The following is a 25,020-nucleotide window of genomic DNA, read 5'->3' on the forward strand; positions in this document are numbered from 1 at the left end:
TTCAGGGCCAGGGGTTACCCTTCATCCCTCCTAGAAACATCCAGAACCGCTACCAATAGACCAAGGATGGACACCACTTCATGTATCCCCTTTGTACACTCGTTCCATCCCTACATGTACAAATTACACAGGGCAATACGGAGCAACTGGTCAATCCTCTCCAATGCCTTTCCCAAGGTTAAGGAGTTTCAACAACCGTTCCTTCCATGCTTTAAAAGAGCCCCAAGTCTAAGAGACAATCTAGTCAAAGCGGATATTGGTACAAAGACCGTTATGAGACAGAGTTTCCTGGGCACACCAAGGGAAGGCACCTTCCCTTGTTTAAACTGTGTCCAGTGTAACAATGTATTAAAAGGCAATGTAGTCAGACATCCATACTCCGGCAAGGAGTTCAAAATTCGAGGATATTTTACATGTAGTTCCGCATATGTAGTCTACGTAATCAAATGCCCTTGTGGCTTATTATACGTGGGAGAAGCGACACAACCAATTAGGGACCGAGTGTCTAAGCATAAATCCACCATTCGCTGCAATAATCTCCTACTACCATTACCCCATCACTTCCACACATCAGGACATAGTATCTCACAGTTAAAATTTCAGGTTCTGGAACATGTCCCTATACAACGCAGGGGGGGTAACAGAGTACTTATGCTTAAAAAACGTGAGGCATATTGGATTCATTCTTTGGATACACTGTCTCCAAAAGGACTCAACAGGGAATATGAGTTGTCTGCATTCATCTAAGGGCACTGTTGATCTATGTTGGTACCATCGCAGTATGTTATAAACCTTTTATTGCATATGTGATATGACATGTTGGACTGACATTTATTTTTATCTTTTAGAATCGTCTGTATTAATGATGTCTGACACAGCACGAATTTCCACCGGATCAATCACTACTCACTGTGCCACTATGCACCACGGACCACCCTGAGATCCATTCTGTCTGTTGGCACTCGTGTTATGTATATTTAACTATATCCACCCGTATGTACCACTATGTATCACATACTGTCCACATATTGCACTCTGCGATATATACATATATATTAATATAAACTCTCGTAGACATCATGTTCCTCTGTGGGTCTCACCCCCCGTAACTTTTTTATTCCGCAGTATCTCCACCTTGTATTCATCCCTTCTCATCCCAGAACGAACTGTATTAACTATGTCACGCCCCCACTGTTACTCCTCCTTCCTTTTAGTTCCGCCCATCCATCACCGCAGTATTGAATTGCCAGCTTTGTACAAACATTTCATTTCACATGCCCCCACATCGGCCACTACATCTTGGAACCGACTAACAGCGCAACATCTAACTTTTCAGTTAGATACCCACTACCGCTATCACTGTGGAATGCATAACCTCCAGTTGACACGCACGGCCATGAACTTCCGCTCTGGCCGCTGCAGTTCGGCGTCACTTCCGGTTAGAGCGCCTTCTCATGACACATACCCAGGGATTCAAAAAGCACCGCTCTCATACTGATCCCAGACAAGCGGTGGACACCGCGTCAGTGATGATCGCAATTTTCCACAGCGGCTCCCCTCCAGGTAAGACATGCCTCCGGACATCTACAGACACATAACCGGTAATCCGTATATGCGGTATTCAGTCCCCTTATTCCACTCTTTTTAGCCATCGGATTCCATTACTGGTCGCTCTTGGAGGCTATTACCTCTAATCCTGGGCACGTCCATCTGAGGTAATTACATAATAGGGGAGGTTTTTCACACTATTGACATTTAAATATACTGTTGATACATACCTATACTCCTTCCTTGCGACTTTTCCACTACCATTATTCCACAGTTTTCTCAGATCTTGATTTATAAATCACCGCACGCTTCCACAAGGCAGCCACCTGTTGTAAGTACCACTATCTTGACCCGTGCACCACTAGCTATGTCCTCACCTTATACATAGTTGTGAACTATTGTTCTCTTTTCCACGCCACTTCAGGCAACACGTATGATCTGCGTCCTAGTTATAAGTATTGTCCATACACTTCGAAAGACACAGCACGGTATGTGTTTCTCCTAAGATGTGTTTCTTCCATATTGATTATTTGATCGCCATACTGAGCGAGAATATTGTGCAGGGTTACACTCTGGCATGAATTTTTGTATTATTTTACAAATATGGCTCTTATTGTAAATTGTATATAATTTGTTTTGTTTCATGTACTTGGTTGTTATCTATACACTGTATTATATATTTTTTTCATTTTGGATGTTGTAGTGACTGATGAAAGCCTAGTCAAGGCTGAAACGTTTCTCCAGTGCTACTTCAGTACTAATAAATCTGCATAAATACCTATACTTAAGTTGAGTGCGAGACGTCTTTTACTATATAGTCTACCACAACAGCTGGTCACAGCAAGAACCAATGATAGGTTAAAAAAACTGTTTAGATGCTTTTTTTTGGAACAAAATCAAAATTGCTTATGCAAATGTGTAAAGGTATTTTCTGAATGTTTAGTCCAGTGTACTAACAATTGGGATCAGTAGGGTAAGATGATCTCTTTTCAGGCACACAGGATCATTCATTGTGGTTGTACATGTTTGAACTTGATGTTTTATCCTTTTTTTAATTGTGTTAACGATGCAACTCTATATCTAATATTAAGTAAGTCAACAAAGTAAAAATTGCAAGATTTTTGTTTTCTTTTTTTTTTATTTAGTTATAAGGGAAATATAAAACAAGAAAACATTTAGATTTTTTTTCCCTAAAAAATAGACAACTAGTGATGGGCGAGCATTAAAATGCTCGGGTGCTCGTTGCTCGGGTCGACCAAATTGGAATGTTCGGGTGCTCGAACCAAGCCCAATGTAAGTCTATGGGAAACTCAAGCATTTTTCCAGTGCCCCCAGGTGGTCTGTAGAGGGACTAGAGATTGCAGAAATCGATAGGACCTGTGCTCAAATGACATGGGAACAGCATGCGGAAGACTCCTGGAAGCATTTCTGGCTCCCTGGTCACTGATGTGAACAAAGTTGTCAGAGTCTTACGCCACTTTTACAGACTCACAATAAAACATACAAAAACAAAATCAAAATGGATTTTCCTGGGAAATATGTTAAGGAACATCCTTTCCAGGGCAAAAAATGCTCTGCCACACTTTGGGCTACGTTCACATGTAGCATTTTTTATGCATTTTTGAACTTTAGCATTGCTTTCAACCAAGACAAATGCATACACTGGAAAATGTCATTTTAACATTTTATAACCTTATTTGGCCATGTGGTGTGTGACACATCATCAGACACATCCTGTTTCATTTAAGAAGGAGTGACTTTGAAAGTCACAAAGCCTATTTTTATAGAGCCATTACAAGGCCTTTACTATTCTTAAAGGGCCAGTAGTCGGTTCTCACTATTCTTAGAGAGCCATCAGCCGGCTATGCTTTGTTGTTCTCAATATTAAACAGGGCGTCTCCTATACTGATATTGCCTATGCAGTGAGTGGCAGGGCTGCCCAAAATTTGGATACACCCCAATAACCCTTGGAAGAGATGTATAGGAGGTCCTCCTGAAAACAATGTTTCCATTATTAGGAAGTGGGTCTCCCATAGTGATTGCCTATGCAGTGAATGTAAGGGCTGCCAAAAATTTGGAGGCACTCCAATGCCCCTTGGAAGAGACGTGGAGGAGGGCCTCATAAAAAAATGCTCCCATTAAAAAGGAGCGGGTCTCCTATACTTGCAATGCCCATGCACTAAATGTATTGGCTGACAAACATTTACCTCTGGGAGGTATACATGAACATACTGTATAACCATTTTTTTGGTACGGGCATCAAAAACACCCTTTAAAAAAAATTATGTGGGTGTTGCATCATGGACCACGGTCACCCTGGTGATATGGTGGTGGAGGATAAGGATGAGGAGAAGAAGGAGTACAACCGCTAACAGCCAAAATCCGGAAACGTATGCCCATGTGTGGGTGTGAAGAGATGCACGGGAATAGACCTCCCAAAAACAGACACAGGATTTGAGTTTATTTTATGCTGCTATCATTTGGTGGTGTTGAGAAGTCTAGCCCAATCCAGTCCTTGTTCCCTTTTATAAGAGTCAGTCTGTCAGCATTTTCAGTTGACAGGCAGATGCACTTATTAGTTATAATTCCACCAGCAGAACTAAAAACCCGCTCTGACAAAACGCTAGCGGTAGGGCAGTCCAGGACCTCCAAAGTGTTAAAAGCCAGTTCATGCCACGTGTCCAGTTTGGATACCCAATAATTATAAGGCACAGTGTAATCAGGACATTGGTAAGGTCAGCAAGGTACTCCCTCAGCATCGTCCCAAACTTTGCACTCCTTGTGAGAGTACACCGTACCTCAGGGCCTGTGTGATGGGAGGGTCTGAGAACACTCTCCCAGAACTTTGCTAGTGTTCCTGTCTTTGCTGGATTGGAGTTGTGTCTCTCTTGCTTGTACTCCTTGGTTGGTTGTCCAATGAACTGAGACCTCTGCTGCCAGCATTTTTAGATGGGAATATTTTTAATAATTGCCCAACAAGGGCCCTCTGGTACTGCCCCATTTTAGTATACCAAAAGTAATAAGAGATAGAAAATTCTCCTTGTAGCATGGGTCTAGAAGTGTCACCAACCAGTAATGACTGTCAACCAAAATTTGGAGAATGTGAGGGTCACGGAAAAGGCAGTGTGACATAAGCTCAGCCATGCATGCCAGACTGCTAACAGGCTAGACATTCGTGTCCTTACCAAGAGGATGACTGACCATGCTCTCCTCCTCCTCTTCCCTGTCCTCAGGCCATCCACGCTGAACAGACAGTATGACAGTTGTGCAGGTAGTACCGTCTATTGTGCAAGAAACTAGCTCCTGTTCTTCCTCCTCCTCCTCTTCCTCATTATCATCCAATCCATGTTGGGATGAGATGATGCTGGGCTGTGAGTAATCACCCTGTATGGTTCCTTGCTCCATCTCCATTTGCTCCATCTGCAATGCATCTGCTTTGATTGTGAGCAGAAAGCATTTCAGAGCGCAGGGAAGCGGGATGGTGACACTAGTTATGACATCATCGCCGCTTACCATCTTGGTGGAGTCCTCAAAGTTTTGGAGGATTGTACATATGTCTGATATCCGTGTCCGCTCCTGACGTCTTATGTGTGGAGTCTGAACTAAATTCCAATGGCCTTGTTGATGCTGGTAGTTAACAACTGCCTTCTGCTCACAAATCCTTCCCAACATCTGCAGTGTAAAGTTCCAATGCGTGGGGACATCACACACCAGTCGGTGAACCGTAAGCTGCAAATGCTGCTGAAGCTTGCATGGGTGGTGAAAGCTGTAGCTGACTTTCTAAAATGGGCACAATGCTGGTGGACTTTGACAAGCAGATCTGGTAGCTTCGGGTAGGTTTTGAGAAACTGCTGAAGCTTATGGGTAAGCACATGGACCAGACATGGTATGTGCGTGAGCACGCCTCACATCAGTGCCGCCACCAGGTTCTGGCTATTGTCATACATGACTATGCCTGGCTGTAGGTTCAGCAGTGCCAGCCACAGATCTGCCTACTGTTTCAGAGCTGTCCACAACTCTTCAGCATTGTGCAGTTTGTCACCTAAGCATATTAGCTTCAGCACAGCCTACTGCTGCTTGGCTGAGGCAGTGCTGCAGTGCTTCCAGCTTGTGACTGATGTGGTCATTTCGGAGATGGAGGATGAAAAGGAGGAGTATGAGGTGCAAGAGCTGTAGACTATGGGGCAATCCATACTGACATTGGGCCCGCAATGATCAGCATCGGGAGGATGTGTTACATCCCAAGGTCCAACTGGGTCACGGCTTCCACTATGTTAACCCAGTGTGCCATCAGAGAGATGTACCAGCCCTGCCCACACAAGTACTTGTTAACGTGTCTGTGGTTAGGTGGACTTTCCCAGTAACTGCATTGTTGAGGGCACAGCTAATGTTGTAGGACACGTGCTTGTGTAATGCAGGGATGGCACACCAGGAGAAATAATGGTGGCAGGTGACCAAGTACCAAGGGACAGCTGCCGACATCACGTTGTGGAAAGCCTCTATTTCCACGAGCCTAAAAGGCAACATTTTGTGCTCAAGCAGTCGTGAAATGTGTGAATTTAGTAGTGTGGCCTGTGGAGTGTTGGCTGCGTATTTGCCCTTGCGTTCCAAGGACTGGAGTATGGACAACTGAATGCTGCCCTGGGACAAGGACATGGACGTGCTTGATGATAGTGCTAGTTGAGTGTGTGCAGGAGGCATCTTCGCATGCACTATGGACAGGGGATTGGCTTGCATGCACAACAGCAGAAGAACCAGTGTTCCTGGACCCTAGGGCTTGGCCCACAAAGTCGGGTGCTTTGCTGTGATGTGCCTGATCATGCTGGTAGTGGTCAGACTGGTAGTTTTGCTACCCCTGCTGATGTGGGCCTGGCAGGTAGAGCAAATGACCTTTTTGTGTTAATCAGCAGAGTCTTTAAGAAACAACCAGAATCGGGAAGACCTAACAGTTGGACTGGCAACATTCGTTGTAACATAGTAACATAGTTAGTAAGGCCGAAAAAAGACATTTGTCCATCCAGTTCAGCCTATATTCCATCATAATAAATCCCCAGATCTACGTCCTTCTACAGAACCTAATAATTGTATGATACAATATTGTTCTGCTCCAGGAAGACATCCAGGCCTCTCTTGAACCCCTCGACTGAGTTCGCCATCACCACCTCCTCAGGCAAGCAATTCCAGATTCTCACTGCCCTAACAGTAAAGAATCCTCTTCTATGTTGGTGGAAAAACCTTCTCTCCTCCAGACGCAAAGAATGCCCCCTTGTGCCCGTCACCTTCCTTGGTATAAACAGATCCTCAGCGAGATATTTGTATTGTCCCCTTATATACTTATACATGGTTATTAGATCGCCCCTCAGTCGTCTTTTTTCTAGACTAAATAATCCTAATTTCGCTAATCTATCTGGGTATTGTAGTTCTCCCATCCCCTTTATTAATTTTGTTGCCCTCCTTTGTACTCTCTCTAGTTCCATTATATCCTTCCTGAGCACCGGTGCCCAAAACTGGACACAGTACTCCATGTGCGGTCTAACTAGGGATTTGTACAGAGGCAGTATAATGTTGTGTTTGTGTTATGGGGAACGGTTGCCCGCCTTCTGTCTGCGGCCATCACACTGCTTCCTCCTGCCTGTTGGGGTGCTATTTCTCCCTCCCCCTGTGTACTGTTGTCCTCGCTCTGCAAGTCCTCCTGCCAGGTTGGGTCAGTTACTTTAACATCTACCACCTCATCTTCCACTTTAGCACCCTGGTCCTCCTTTTGACTTTCTGACAATGGTATCTCTTTATCGCTCACCTCTTGTGACACTTTCCTACCATCATCTTCGTGTGACTGTGGCTGGGAGATGTCATCTCCTCTTGCTCCACTTCAAGTGGACCAGGCGAGAGGCCCGAATCTATAAAAGCAAAAGTGTACAGCTCTTCGGAGTGTCCAAGTGTTGGATCAGTTGTCTCTGGGTACTCGGCATGTTGGGAGGAAGGAGGATCAAGGTGAGGAATATGAGGTCCAGACTCACTGCTGGATCGTGGTGGTGGTGGTGGCAAAGTGACTGGAAGCATTATCTGCTATTCAACCAACAACCTTTTGACACTGCTCTGGGTTCAATAGTGGTGTGCTGCTGTGGTCCCCTAGTAATTAAGACAGGAAGGTCAGGCCAGAGGATGTGGGTGATTGTTGTGGCACAATTTCAGCTTGCCCACGGCCTCGGCATCTGCATGCACAATCACCATTACGTCCAGTTCCCCGTCCCTTGCCACTCACCTTGCCCATTTTAAATGGAGGACAATATTTTCCACATTCACTACAAATGGCTGAATTTGGAGCAAACTTATAAGTGATCAGTGTGACGGACAAACCCCAATATAAAATATCTGGCATGTAGGTATCTATTTTTTTCAGCAAACTTCTGTCAATAACTTGGCTAAGACACAGCAAAAACATTTAAATAGAGGCCTGAAATGGCACAATTTTGAGTGCACTGATATGTTATCCATGTGATATGCAAACCCCAGTTTAAAATAGCTGGATTTGTAATATGGAAAGGATATGGCTGCATTCTGGAAAGAAGAGAAATCCAGCACTGAGGACTAAGAACACTACACGTGTTCGAAACGCATTCAGTTACTTACAGCAATTCTCCCACGGTAATCACTGGGCTCATGTCCAGCAGCCGTTTTTCCTTTTTTCTTTTTTTCTTTTTAAAATTTTAAATTAAAGAATTTTTGATTTTACTTCCAGAGCTGGATTTCTCTTCTTTCCTGTTATGACATTCAGCATGTAGCAGAGATTCTTGGCCGTGCTCTCTTTCAAGGACTATGAAAGCATCAAAAGGGGTGAGCTGAATTTTCCTTTTTTTCTCACATGGCTGTATTCTGCAGTGCCAACAAGCAAATGGAGCAGAAAAACGGTGTTCTCTTAATTGGTTTTAAAGCAAATAATCAGGATTAACCCCTTAGTGACAGAGCCAATTTGGTACTTAATGACCGAGCCAATTTTTACAATTCTGACCACTGTCACTTTATGAGGTTATAACTCTGGAACGCTTTATCGGATCCTGCTGATTCTGAGATTGTTTTTTCATGACATGTTGTACTTCAAGTTAGTGGTAACATTTCTTTGATATTACTTGCGATTATGTATGAAAAAAATGGAAATATGGCGAAAATTTTTAAAATTTTGCAATTTTCAAACTTTGTATTTTTATGCCCTTAAATCAGAGAGATATGTCACAAAAAATAGTTAATAAATAACATTTCTCACATGTCTACTTTACATCAGCACAATTTTGGAAACAATTTTTTTTTTGTTAGGGAGTTATAAGGGTTAAAAGTTGACCAGCAATTTCTCATTTTTACAACACCATTTTTTTTAGGGACCACATCACATTTGAAGTGATTTTGAGGGGTCTATATGATAGAAAATAACCAAGTGTGACACCATTCTAAAAACTGCACCCCTCAAGCTGCTCAAAACCACATTCAAGAAGTTTATTAACCCTTTACGTACTTCACAGGAACTAAAACAATGTGGAAGAAAAAAATGAACATTTAACTTTTTTTTGCAAACATTTTACTTCAGAACCATTTTTTTTAATTTTCACAAGTGTAAAAACAGAAATTTAACCACAAATTTTGTTGCGCAATTTTTCCTGAGTACGCCGATACCCCATATGTGGCGGTAAACCACTGTTTGGGCGCACAGCAGAGCTTGGAAGTGAAGGAGCACCGTTTGACTGTTTCAATGCAGAATTGGCTGGAATTGAGATCGGACGCCATGTCGCGTTTGGAGAGCCCCTAATGTGCCTAAACAGTGGAAACCCCCCACAAGTGACACAATTTTGGAAACTAGACCCCCCAAGGAACTTATCTAGATGTGTGGTGAGCACTTTGAACCCCCAAGTGCTTCACAGAAGTTTATAACGTAGAGCCATGAAAATGAAAAATCGCATTTGTTTTCACAAAAATGATCTTTTTGCCCCCAAATTTTTATTTTCACAAGGGTAACAGGAGAAATTAGACCACAAAAGTTGTTGTGCAATTTCTCCTGAGTACGTCGATACCCCATATATGGGGGTAAACCACTGTTTGGGCGCACCGCAGAGCTTGGAAGAGAAGGAGTGTCGTTTTACTTTTTCAATGTAGAATTGGCTGGAATTGAGATCGGACGCCATGTCACGTTTGGAGAGCCGCTGATGTGCCTAAACAGTGGAGACCCCCCACATATGACACCATTTTGGAAACTAGACCCCTTAAGAAACTTATCTAGATGTGTGGTGAGCACTTTAAACCCCCAGGTGCTTCACAGAAGTTTATAACGTAGAGCCGTGAAAATAAAAAAATCGCATTTTTTCTACAAAAATGATCTTTTTGCCTCCAAATTTTTATTTTACCAAGGGTAACAGGAGAAAATGGACCCCAGAAGTTGTTGTACAATTTGTCTTGAGTACGCCGACACACCATATGTGGGGGTAAACCACTGTTTGGGCGCATGGCTGAGCTCGGAAGCAAAGGAGCGCCATTTGACTTTTCAATGCAAAATTGACTGTAATTGAGATCGGACGCCATGTCGCGTTTGGAGAGCCCCTGATGTGCCTAAACAGTAGAAACCCCCCAAAAGTGACCCCATTTTGGAAACTAGACCCCCCAAGGAACTTATCTAGATGTGTAGTGAGAACTTTGAATGCCCAAGTGCATCACAGAAGTTTATAATGCAGAGTCGTGAAAATAAAAAATATATATTTTTTAACAATAAAGATTTTTTAGCCCCCAAGTTTTTATTTTCACAAGGGTAACAAGAGAAATTGGACCCCAAAAGTTGTTGTCCAATTTGTCCTGAGTATGCTGGTACCCCATATGTGGGGGTAAACCACTGTTTGGGCGCACGGCAGAGCTCGGAAGGGAAGGAGCGCCATTTTGGAATGCAGACTTTGATAGAATTGTCTGCGGGCGTTATGTTGCGTTTGCAGACCCCTAATGTACCTAAACAGTAGAAACCCCCAACAAGTGACCCCATTTTGGAAAATAGACCCCCCAAGGAACTTATCTAGATATGTGGTGAGAACTTTGAATGCCCAAGTGCTTCACAGAAGTTTATAATGCAGAGTAGTGAAAATAAAAAATATTTTTTTTCCCACAAAAAAGATTTTTTTAGCCTCCAAATTTTTATTTTCACAAAGGTAACAAGAGAAATTGGATGCCAATATTTGTTCTCCAATTTGTCCTGAGTATTCTGGTACCCCATATGTGGGGGTAAACCACTGTTTTGGCACACGGCAGAGCTCGGAAGAGAAGGAGCGCCATTTTGGAATTCAGACTTTGATAGAATTGTCTGTGGGTGTTATGTTGCGTTTGCAGAGCCCCTGATGTACTTAAACAGTAGAAACCCCCACAAGTGACCAAATTTTGGAAACTAGACCCCCTAAGGAACTTATCTAGATATGTAGTGAGAACTTTGAAAGCTCAAGTGCTTCACAGAAGTTTATAATGCAGAGTAGTGAAAATAAAAAAAATATTTTTTTTTCCAACAAAAAAGATTTTTAGCCCCCAAGTTTTTATTTTCACAAGGGTAACAGGAGAAATTGGACCCCAAAAGTTGTTGTCCAATTTATCCCGAGTACGCTGATGCCCCATATGTGGGGGTAAACCACTGTTTGGGCGCACGGCAGAGCTCAGAAGGGAGGGAGTACCATTTGACTTTTTTAGCGCAAAATTGGCTGTCGTGTTTGGAGACCCCCTGATGTACCTAAACAGTGGAAACCCCCAAATTATAACTCCAACCCTATCTCCAACACACCCCTAACCCTAATCTCAACTCGATCCATAATCCTAATCACAACCCTAACGATAATCACAACCCTAACCCCAAAACAGCCCTAATCTCAACCCTAACCATAACCCTAATCAAAACCCTAAATCCAACACACCCCTAACCCTAATCCCAACCCTAACCCTAATCCCAACCCTAATCCCAAACGTAACACTAATCCCAACCCTAATCCAAACCCTAACCCTAATCCCAACTCTAACCCTAACTTTAGCCCCAACCCTAACTTTAGCCCCAACCCTAACCATAACTTTAGCCCCCGTCGTCACAAAAAAAGTTCAATGTAACCTTTTTTTTGTACGTCGCGTCCGCCATTTCTGCGCATGCATGGCCGTAACTCTGCCCCCTCCTCCCCAGGACATAGACTGGGCAGCGGATGCGTTGAAAAACTGCATCCGCTGCCCACGTGGTGCACAATTTTCACAACGTGCGTCGGTACGTCGGGCCGACGCATTGCGGCCGCCCCGTACCGACGCAAGTGTGAAAGAAGCCTAAGGCTACTTTCCCACTAGCGTCGTACTCAGCCCATCGCAGTGTGTCGGGCCGACGTTCCGACGCTAGCGTTGTAAGCGCCGCACAACGGGTGCAGCGGATGCTGTTTTTTCAACGCATCCGCTGCCCCATTGTGAGGTGCGGGGAGGCGGGGGCGGAGTTCCGGCCACGCATGCGCGGTCGGAAATGGCGGACACGTCGCACAAAAAAGTTACATGTAGCTTTTTTTGTGCCGACGGTCCGCCAAAGCACGACGCATCCGTCGCACGACGGATGCGACGTGGCAATCCGTCGCAATGCATCGCTAATGCAAGCCAATGGAGAAAAAACGCATCCTGCAAGCACTTTTGCAGGATGCGTTTTTTTCTCCAACGACGCATTGCGACGGAAGCCAAAAAACGCTAGTGTGAAAGTAGCCTAACCCTAGCCCTAACCCTAAATTTAGCCCCAACCCTAACCCTAACCCTAACTCTAACCCTAACTCTAACCCTAACTCTAACCCTAACCCTAACCCTAACCCTAACCCTAACTCTAACCCTAACTCTAACCCTAACCCTAACTATAACCCTAACCCTAACCCTAACCCTAACCCTAATTTTAGCCCCAACTCGTCTTCTCCTGCCGGCCGGCAGATGGCAGCAGATGGCGGGCGCACTGCGCATGCGCCCGCCATGATGAAAAAGCCGGCTGGCAAGAGAAGACAGAAGAGGACCCAGGGACACCGGGTGAGTATGTTAGGGTCCCTGAATCCCCCTATTTCTCTGTCCTCTGATGTGCGATCACATCAGAGGGCAGAGAATTACAGATCGCTTTTTTTTTTTTTTTTGCGGTCGCCGGTAAACTGTTAATTACCGGCGATCGCAAAACAGGGGTCGGTGCAAACAGACCCCGATCATGTTCTTTGGGGTCTCGGCTACCCCCGGCAGCCGAGACCCCAAAGATCTGCTGGGTGCCGGGCGGCGTGCGCACTGCGCGTGCGCCCGCCATTCTTTCCCGGAAAAAAGATGGCGGCGCCCATGGGGAGACACGAGGAGCACCGGGGGAGGTAGGTAAGTATCGGGGGGCTATGGGGGCCATCGGGGACCACATTTCTCTGTCCTCCGATGTGCGATCACATCGGAGGACAGAGAAATTAAACGGCAAATCGCGTTTTTTTTTTTTTTGTTGCGACCGCCGGTAAACGGTTAATTACCGGCGATCGCAACTCGGGGGTCGGTAAAAGACCCCGAATCATGTTCTCTGGGGTCTCGGCTACCCTCGGCAACCGAGACCTCAGAGAAAATCCGACTCTGGGGGGCGCTATTCACTTTTTCCACAGCGCCGTTAATTAACGGCGCTGTGGTTTAAGTACCCTTAGCGGCCGCCGTTAAAAGGCGTATCAGCGGTCGTTAAGGGGTTAAGATCCAAAATTTTTTTTTTCCTGGCCCCTAATACCTGGGGCTATGTCTAGAAATATCTGTAATAGGCAGCAGCAGCAGCAGACAGAACTGGAAAGGACTCTCTTGCTAGATGCACTGAATTCTGAACTGAATTCAGCCACATACACTGCCTGCCTACCTAGCACTGATATCTCTGCAGCTTTACTAGTCCTCAGAAGGACTGTTAGTCCTGTTAGATGGATATGTGTATTATTCATGGTATACCCACACTAAATACGAAGCAAGCAAATCTCTCCCTATCTTAGCAACAACTCTCCCTACACTGCCTGATTCCATAGCAGACTGGGACGAGCACGGCGGTGCCAGGTCTTATAAAGACTTGATGAGGCTGTGCAGCCTGACAATCACTGTAATGCCACAACCAACATGGCTGTGGCATTACAGTGTGTGGCAGACAATCCCTGAATGTTAATTGGCTCTCTAAAGAGTGCCAAACATGAATGGTGGGAACCCGAGCTCCCGTCAAGCATACCCGAAAATACTCGGCGATCTCTGAGCATCTCGAGCAGTGAGATGCTCGGGCGAGCACCAAGTAGTGGCGAGCATGCTCGCTCATAACTAAAGACAACATAAAAATGCTATTTAAACACTAGGTCATTTTCTGATGAAACATAAAATCAGCTTTGTCACCAGATTTTACAATACAAGTTGCGTACGATTTTAAATAGATCTTTTAGACCTGACCTGGATGCTGTATTTACCTTATGTATTGCAATCTGTGCCCACCTAGCCTGACTGATAGCTCCTTAGTGTCCTACTGCTGCATAGATTTCACAAAACTTAGCACAAGCTACAGTTTTCAGTCAGGTTGAATAGGTAGAGACTGAATACACTTGGACTCATGAGCCATTTAATTTTATAACTGCACTCAAAAAAATTACATCGAATATCAGGATGTTGCAGTCTTTCTGAAATGAATTTTTAAGGTACAGTACATTACACCAGTCTTGTCAGGTCTTAGGGTACCGTCACACAGTACCATTTACATCGCTACGACGGCACGATTCGTGACGTCGTAGCATCGTATGATTATCGCTCCAGCATCGTAGACTGCGGTCACACGTTGCAATCACGGCGCTGGAGCGATGCTGAAGTCCCCGGGTAACAAGGGTAAACATCAGGTTACTAAGCGCAGGGCCGCGCTCAGTAACCCGATGTTTACCCAGGTTACCAGCGTAAACGTAAAAAAAACCAAACAGTACATACTTACATTCCGGTGTCTGTCCCCCGGCGTTCTGCTTCTCTGCACTGTGTAAGCGCCATAGCCGGAAAGCACAGCGGTGACGTCACCGCGTCACCGCTGTGCTCGCTTTCCGGCTGGCAGGCGCTCACAGTGCAGAGAAGCTGAGACGCCGGAGGACAGACACCGGAATGTGAGTATGTACTGTTTGTTTTTTTTACGTTTACGCTGGTAACCACGGTAAACATCGGGTTACTAAGCGTGGCCCTGCGCTTAGTTACCTGATGTTTACCCTGGTTACAAGCGAACACATCGTTGGATCGCTGTCACACACAACGATCCAGCGATGATCAAGCGACGAAAGAAAGTTCCATACGATCTGCTACGATGTACGATTCTCAGCAGGGTCCCTGATCGCTGCTGCGTGTCAGACACTGCGATATCGTATGGATATCGCTAGAACGTCACGAATCATACCGTCGTAGCGATCAAAATGGCACTGTGTGACAGTACCCTTAGGAAGTCTTTATAATCTTGTATACACTCTGTATTGTGAAATCTGTTGACAGATCTGCTTTAATTCTAACGTTTTGAGCTGATATATTTCTTAAAATTGTTAGCATAGTTTAGGATTTGCTTTTTTTTTAAAGAGAGGTCAGAATTCCCAAACTATAAGGCATACAGTTAGATGATAAAATTAGCTTATAAAAAACTGTATATAGGTATCAAATAGAAATTATAGGTACAAACAGTATATAGTAATCATCCCTAATACTGGTTACAGATTAAATTTTAGCGTTTAAGCATGCCTATAGAATGGATTTTTTCTAACTTCTACCCATCCTTCACCATCCACAAAGTAGCTCTTTGAAGTAAAAGTGACTATTTTGTACAGTTACAGATGGCACAGACAGAGACATAGAACTCTTTATAGTTTAAGGCTATGGCAGCGCATGTAATCATAGGTCATGACCTATTTTACAGTCTTAAGCTACAACACATTAGATTAAGTTGAAAGTGGTGCTGAACTTTATGGACTAGTCATATCCGCAAACTGCAGACGTGTCAGCCTTGGTGTGCTTGTTGGCATAGCAAGTAAGAGCAGGAGCGGCCTGCTATTTAGGTACTAGTATGGTCCACAAATTATGCCAGACTAACACACTTCAATTTACACTTGTACATAAGAGTCATGTGTAAAGTAGCTCATGTGCTTTGGCACACAGGCTAAGGCCTATTTCACACTTCAGTGCCTCTGGTATGTGTAGTGAGTTTTCTCATGTACTGGAGACACTGACAAACATAGACCCATTCAAATGAATGAGTCTATGCAAATGTCAGCATGTTTTGATGGACCGTGTGTCCGTGTGCAAAACACGCAGACATGTTAATTGTTACCCGGACACACGGTCCGCCAAAAGTGCCACACACGTGCACACGGAGAACAGTGTACCCTGTCCTCCATGTGCATGGATGGCCGTGGGGGAGCAGCGCTACTGTAAGCGCTGTTCCCCTGCGTGTGGTGCTGAATGCAGCTTTCATCCATTGTTCCCTGCTCTGTCGGCGAGCAGGGGACAATGAATGAAAGAAAAAAACTATGTGGGTTCCCTTCTATATTTTAAAACAAACCCGGCAAAACTTACAGGTGTGGGCTGCTATTCTCAAGCTGGTAAAGAGCCATGGATAAGGGCTTCACAGCCTAAAAACAGCAGCCCGCAGCTGCCCAAAAAAGGCGCATCTATTAGATGCGCCAATTCTGGAGCTTTGCCCCGTTCTTCGCACTTGCCCTGTAGCGGTGGCAAGTGGGGTAATGAGGGGTTAATGTCACCTTCCTATTGTTAGGTGACAATAAGCCGGCTTTGTAATGGAAAGGTGTCAATAAGACATCCCTACATTACTAATCCTATAATTGTTAAAGGGTAATCAAACACCACACAGTAAGAAAAAAGTATTTTAATGAAATAAAACAATATACACAGTTTTTCCATCTTTATTAGTCTGCCATTCCAAGAAAAGCTCTCGATCTCCTGTAAAAAATGTCAAAATAATAAACCGACAATATACCCATACCTGTCCGGCGTACAGTCAGTCCTACACAGTAATCCATATCTAGGTTAATGTACAGTTTACAACCGCTAATGCGACCGCTCCTGGCTGTAAACTAATGTGGAATGAATGAAATGGTTGGAGTGGAGCTTCAGTGACTAGCTGTGACGTCATTGAAGCTGAGCTCCCTGCTGGCATGAACTCAAATGAACTCTTGAGCATGGGCAAATGCTAGCTGATTTTCCCACGTTGAAGAGTTCATTTTAGATCTTTGTCTAACAACACTTTGTCAAACCTTTCCTATTTACCCTCTATTGAGCAGTTCCATTTTTTGTATATGTGATACACTCTAGTGAATTCAGGACCTGCAAATCTAACCAAAGTACCATAGGTCTTTCAACAATTACACATATGAAGCATTATACCATGAATTGTAATTTACACCATGTGAGCACCCACCTAAAGCATGTGACCTGCATACTCACCACTGACATTGCATGTTAATAACTTGCCGTTATATAAAATAACATATCATTTCACAATACCTTTTATGTTAATAACATTTTTCCTTCAGGTTAGATCACCCCGTGGGGGTCTGTGCGTGCCTGCCGGGGGGTCTGTGCAGGCTGCCGGGTGGTCTGTGTGGCCTGCCATGGGGTCTGTGCGGCCTCTTAGGGGTCTGTGCGGCCTGCCGGGGGGACTGTGCGGGCTGCCGGGGGGTCTTTGTGTCTGTGCAGGCATCGTCTGATGGGACTACAAGTCCCATCGGATGATGCCTGCTACAATGACAGTGATTGACACTTCAGCCAATGATGGGACAGTAGTAGTCCCATAATCCGGCTAATGTGTTGAATGTGAAAAAAAAATACTACATACATGCTACATACTACATACATGCTACATACATACTACATGCTACATACATGATACATACATACTACATACACACTACATGCTATAAACATGCTACATACATGCTACATACATATTACATACATGCTACATACATACTACATACATGTTACATACATGTTACATACATACTACATACATACGACATGCTACATACATGCTACATACATGCTACATACATGCTACATACATACTACATACGTACTACATGCTACATTCATGCTACATACATGCTACATACATGCTACATACTACATGCTACATACATGCTACATACATGCTACATACATGCTACATACATACTACATGCTACATACATACTACATACATACTACATACATATATACATACAACATACATACTACATACATACATACTACATACATACATAAAACATACATACTACATACATAATACATACATTACATACATACTACATACATACTACATACATAAATACTACATACATACTACATACATAGATACATACTACATGCATACTACATACATACTACATACATACTACATACAATACACTCATACATTGCATACAATACATACATACAGACAGACATACAGTACATTAAACATAGATTACATACACACCATTACTTGTCACTTTGTTCCCCGAAGCCAGTGTCATCTGTAAAAAAGATTAAAATAACAAACAACCAATATACTCCCTGTCCACAGAAATCCATGAGTGTCCCACGACGATCTCCCATGGAGAACGGCAGCATCAGCTGATGCGACCGCTCGCCAGGGGCACCAGGAACACAATGACGGGAGGAAGGTATCCTTCCACACTGTATTCCTCCGCCGCTGTAAAAAAAAATAGTCCCTAGTCTCAGTTTATGCCATTGCTGTGTGAGAAATTTTCCCACGCAGCAATTGCCATAAAGTGAGACTCAGATTTTACTATAGTTCAGTAATGCACTGCAGGAGCCATTGTCTCCTGTCAGTGTGTCACTGAAGGTTCTATAGAGCAGTGACATCACCTGATGTCATTGTTCTATAGGGGAGATCATCGTGGGACACTCGTTATTAATTGGACAATGGAGGACAGGTAGTATACGGTTTATTATTTTACCTTTTTTGCAGGTGCTGAAATATCGTAAGTATGGCAAAATTAAGAATATTAAAATAATTTTTTCTAATGTGTGTGTTTTATTAACCCTTTGCTAGTATTGGATTAATAATGGATAGGCGTCTTATTGATGCCTCTCCGTTATTAACCCGGCTTAATGTCACCTTATGATATCAAGGTGACATTATCCCCTTATTACCCATATCCCACCACTACATGGGAGTGGAAAGAGAGGAGCTAAGTGCCGGAATTGGCGCATCTTACAGATGCGCCATTTCCGGGGTGGCTGCGGACTGGTATTTGTAGCCGGGTGGGCCAATATCCATGGCCCCTCTCTAGGCTATGAAAATCAGCCCGCAGCTGTCTGCATAGCCTTTCTGGCTATAAAATATAGGGGGACCCCGCGTCATTTTTTTTTGGGTCCCCCTATTTTATTAGCCAGTAAAGGCTACGCAGACAGATGCGGGCTGATATTCATAGCAGGCTCCATTATTAATCCAATACTAGTAAAGGGTTAATAAAACACACACATTTGGAAAAATTATTTTAATATTCTTAATTTAACCATACTTACTATACTTCAGCGCCTGCAAAAAACGTAAAATAATAAACCGTATACTACCTGTCCGCCGTTGTCCAATTAATAACGAGTGTCCCACGACGATCTCCCCTATAGAACAGTGACATCGGATGATGTCACTGCTCTATAGGACCTTCAGTGACTCACTGACAGGAGACAATGGCTCCTGCAGTGCATCACTGAACTATGGTAACCTCTGAGTCTCACTTTATAGCAATTGCTGTGTGGGAAAATTTCTCACACAGCAATGGCATAAAGTGAGACTAGGGACTATTTTTTACAGCGGCAGAGCAATACAGTGCAGAAAGATACCTTCCTCCCATCATTGTGTTCCTGGAGCCCCTGGAGAGCAGTCACATCAGCTGATGCTGCCGTTCTCCACGGGAGATCGCCGTGGGACACTCGTGGATTTCTGCGGACAGGGAGTATATTAGTTGTTTGTTATTTTAATCTTTTTTACAGGTGACACTGGCTTCGGGGATCAAAATGACAAGTAATGTTGAGTATGTAATCTGTGTTTAATGTACTGTATGTCTATATGTATGTATTGTATGTAGTATGTATGTAGTATGTATGGTATGTAGTATGTATGTAGTGTGTATGTAGTATGTACGTAGTATGTAGTATGTATGTAGTATGTATGTATGTATGTAGTATGTATGTAGTATGTATGTATGTAGTATGTATGTGGTCTGTATGTGGTATGTATGTATGTAGTATGTATGTAGTATGTATGTGGTATGTATGTGGTATGTATGTAGTATTTTTTTTTTACATTTAACACATTAGCCGGATGATGGGACTACTACTGTCGAATCATTGGCTAATGTGTCAATCACTGTCACTGTAGCAGGCATCGTCCGATGGGACTTGTAGTCCCATCGGACGATGCCTGCACACACGCACAGAGCCCCGGCAGCCCGCACAGAGCCCTGGCAGTCTGCACAGACCCTGCCCGCACACATAGACACACACAGTGTCCACCCACGCACCACCCACACTCTTCCCCCCTCCGAAACAGGATGTAGAAGCACAGAAAGGGCTTATTTACATTCCGATATTTGTGTTTCATTGACTTGCATTGGTATCGGGTATCGGTATCGGCGATATCCGATATTTTTTGGATATCAGCCGATCCAGTCCGATACCGATACTTCTGGATATCGGAAGGTATCGCTCAACACTACTTGTGATTTAAAAAAATAAATAAATTCAACTTAATTATTTATCTCAGAAAAGTGCTAAAAAGATGTTTTTGCAAATCTCTGCATTTGTTATTGCCGTTAATGTACAGACCTAAATATGTTTAACTTTTTTTACTAGACAATAAATGCCAAGAAAATAAAAACATTAAAACGATGTTTGAATTGCATTATTTTCCTCATTCCACTACACATGGAATTGTATTCCTGCTTTTCATTGCATGGAAAAACAAATGATATAATTCAAAACTAAAATAAAAAATGTTTTTTCATATGGCTGTGTCAACAGAAAAATAAAAAAACTATGTGTTTTGGAATAGAAGAAGAAAAAACAAATGCGCATAAATGGAAAATAACACAGAAAGGTTTAAAGGCACATTGGACTATATTTATATCTTTAGATCCTGGGCTGCACAACCTGTCTTTATCTGGATTCTTGTTCTCTAATTGTACTATCAGACTGGTTAAATTGTTAGGTCTCCTTCACACATCCGTTTAAAACATACATAAAAAAAGTTACTGGTGTCATCAGTGTTTTCCATCAGTGTGTCATCAGTGTATTATCTGTATGAGGTCCATGTGTCTGTATTTACCATATGTGCTTTTCTGATATTATTAAAGCCATGTCTTTCACTGTTTGTAGGCTAAGTCAGAAAATACTTTTGTTACCCACAAATCATTTTACTTTTAACTGAAAAGTGGGACTCATATAGATGATCAATTCAAAACCAATAAATATTACATGCCACATACACAGGCAAGCATGATTTTGACCATTTTCTTTAGGAGGACCACTTCTTTAGAAGATCATACTTTAGTGCAATCTTTTACTTATTTCAAAGAATTTCATTTTATTTTTTTTTTAAGCAGATATTCAAACAATTTGTGTTTAATTAAAAAAACTCAAAATTATTAATATAGCATATTATAAAAAAAAAATGTCTATTTAAACTTGATCAAGTACTACTTTTGACAATATAAACTTGAAATTGAGCTATTGACTTGCAGTTTGACCTTTTCAATAATCTTTCTTGTACTTTTTAGAAGAATGATGCTGATACAGAGCAATTGCTAAGAAACATCTCATGCCAAAATAATTATTGATTGTTGCTAACTGCACTATTTTATACGAGCTAGTTTTTCATTGTAGGCTGAACAGTGCCATTGCAATAGCTATTTTAGCACGTACAACTTAGAGAAGTGATTCTTAAATTTTATAGAACATGATGACCTTACAGACCAAGGACCCATTCTGCCATCAGCATGAAATAATTTGATACATTTTATAAGTTATATTAATCTGCTATATAAAAGAAAATAATTCCAAAGAATCAAATTAGTGTACTTTTCTAATTCCATCAGTTAACTGAAGACCAAGCCAATTGTTGGATATATTTTCATAATAATATAAAATGTTTTTTTGGTATAGAACAATAGAACTTTTTATCTCAAAGGAATTATTTTGAGCTGGTGGTTAAGAAGCCTCCGGAGAAATTAAAATGACAAGATCTAACCAACGGGCATTTTTGTCAAATCTGGTTAGGGAAATGAGTCACAAATCCTTCTGCTATGAGTATCATTTGCTTTTAGATAGAACTAAAATGATAAATTCATAGATTAGATACATATAAGTTAGATGTTTATGTTGGGTATGTCTCTTTTGGTACTTATAAATTATAAATTATTAGTGTTAATTTGTTCAAATGTTATTGTTGTCTGCTATAGAAGTGCCATATATTCCTTTTATAGAATACTGTTTTTGTCTTGTATGGGGCATTATGGATGAATATAGCTGCAGTTTTAATTGAATTCTGTGGCTATTTGCTGTAATGGACACAATGCAATCTACTGTATACTGTATAGACACTCCTCTACATTGAAATTGCAAATGCAAAAAAGAAAAATTGTGGAATTGTGGACATGACAGCATGAGTAGACATGATAACAATTTGAAAATGATGAAAATGTTGTAACAAATTTTGAGGTGATCACGCTTTGCCTTCAAAACAGTATTCAAGCATGAATTTTTCTAGGTACATTTGTACACAGTTTTTTAAAATAACCTCAGCAGGAAGGTTGTTCAAAACTAGAGAAGAGCGAACATTGTCGGCTCCCTCCTTATTTGACAAGCTACATCGCTTACCAAAGAAGCTGCATCGGGAACCCGGCTACCTGGAGCGCTGCCTCCCATGATCAGCTGTTCAGCCAGTGTCGTGGCTGTGTGACAGTCACAACACACAGGCTGTCCAAGCATGTGTTGTGAAGAACTGAAATACATTAACTTTTGATGATATTCTAATTTTGTGAGAAGCACCTGTATATATTTCATTCATCTTACTGAGCAGAAAATACATATAAATATGTGAGGTATTGGTCGATATTTTGGCCAAGATATGCAAGCTCACAACCCGCATCAAGTGTCCTCACGCTTGCGAGTCCTATTTCTAAACTTAATAGCAAAGCCACAAAAAGGACTGAAACCCCTCCAAAAATTAAAGAATTTATACAGCAGAGAAGAGGCAGCAGTGCTTACCTTCCAAGGTCTCTGAACGAATGCATTTTCAAGATGCAGCACACCCATGAAGTAAAGATGGCGGAAACACAGGTGCAAAATACTGATATGACAATCACTCACAGCCTACCAATTAATGTTATTTATATTATACATAAATAAATGTATTTATTGGAAAAATATTTGTTTCTTTTTTTGTTTATTTGGGAATTTAAAAAAAATAGTTTTACACTTTTTAATATTTTTTAATCACATTTTTACATTGTCTTATCCTGGGCCATCGCTGTATAGTGTAAGATTGCTGATCTGATACTCTCTTCAATGCTTCTGCACTGCAGAGTATCACATCAGCATCTGACAGGCAAGGAAGGAGGCATGTCAGCACCTGCTCTCAGCACGCGCTCACAAGCCACCTTCCTGGCAGTTCCCCGAAGGACCCCACGGCCCTCCTGTGGCCAGCGGTCTCCATGGAGATTATCAGGACAACGTGATTGCATCGCATTGTCCTGATCGATTAGCACAGGGAACTCATTCCCTGCGTGATGCTCTTCTATGTCGCTGTCACCAATGACAGCGGCAATAGAGGGGTTAAATGCCCGTGATCACTGCTAGCACCCATCTTGGGCTTTGCTACAGGGTGTCAGCTCTCACACAGAGCTGACTCCAACACCCGATCGCCGCTGTGCTCAGCGTAAGGCTGCACGATCGTGCCGCCATACATATACTGCTTTTCTATTCAAAAATTAATACATATAGCAGAAAAACATGAATCAAGGGTTGACATTACTATGCCACACTTCTGACCCTGGGTTTGCAGGTTAGAGGCATTGACAGAATATATTGTGGCATTAGAGGAAGAAATCTGAAACAAATCCTGGTGCAATAAGAAGCCAAGTGCATTGCAGATTTGGGCGCCATGTCCCATGTGGGACTTAATAAGAAAGTAAGTTTTGCTTCACTTTTGTTATCTCTGCTTTTTAATTTGTGTCTTTCTGTTTTTTTGTATTAATTTTATTTTTTTTCCCATTTTTAGTAGTTTACTCACACTCATTCTTGTTCTTATGGTGCCTTGTGTCAGTGTCTGGGAATTTTGGAACCTTCCATTTGACATAACTCGTCAGGTGTCAACATTTGGGAAGCAGGACTTTTCTATAGCAAGAGGAGAAAATTTCCAGCTTCATCGAATCCGTGAAAAAAAGTTTTCTTTATTCACAAACTTAAACATGGAGGATACAAACTTCAGCACAAACCATATAGGTAAGAATCTCAATGCGTTTCTAGAGACTAAGCTCCCTTAATCATGACAATTGATTAAGGGAGCTTAGTCTCCAGAGACGAGTTGAGATTCTTACCCATATAGTTTGTGCTGAAGTTTGCAGTTTAAGTTTGTGAATAAAGAAAACTTTTTTTCATGGATTCGGTGAAGCTGGACATTTTCTTCTCTTGGATTCTACACGCCGGGACACAGTGGGTCCGTGCTCCCGAAACTCAGCTTATGCATCACGGGTGAGCTGGTTTATATTCACTCTTCTATTGCGCTGTGGGATCTCACACACTATCTATTGGGCGAAGAAAAGAAGACCGAGCTGGATATGTTAATGATTTTCCCTATCTAGCTTGGAACCTTTTAGGCTATGTGCCCATGTTGCGGATTCATGTGCAGATTTTTCTGCACCATTTTTGCAAAATCCGCAAGAAAAACAGAATTTCTGCAGTTTTTGTGCGACTTCCACCTTCGGTTTTACACCTGCAGATTCCTATTGAGGAGCAGGTGTAAAACACTGCGAAATCCACACAAAAAATTTACATGCTGCGGAAAATACACTGCAGTGTTTCCGCGCGGTATTTTCTGCCGCATGGGCACTGCGGATTTGGTTTTCCATAGGTTTACATGGTACTGTAAACCACATGGAAAACTGCTGCGAATCTGCAGGGGCCTATCTGCAGCGGATCCACAGCCAAATCCGCAAAGTATGAACATACCCTTAAATAAAAGACTCTGTGTGTCAATAGACTCTATATTTTATATTTCACATTATTTGTTCTAATTTTTCACCTTTTGTCACTGGTCCCCTTCATTTATTATTGCACATTATTATTTATAACTTTTCACCCTTTAACCCTTTTGTTTTTCATTCCTCTTCATGGTGTGGCCATCATTATTCACCCCATTTACTTCTTTAGCCTGCACTGGTCCTTGCA

The sequence above is a fragment of the Ranitomeya variabilis genome, chromosome 2, assembly GCF_051348905.1.
Source record: "Ranitomeya variabilis isolate aRanVar5 chromosome 2, aRanVar5.hap1, whole genome shotgun sequence".
Classification (NCBI taxonomy): domain Eukaryota; kingdom Metazoa; phylum Chordata; class Amphibia; order Anura; family Dendrobatidae; genus Ranitomeya; species Ranitomeya variabilis.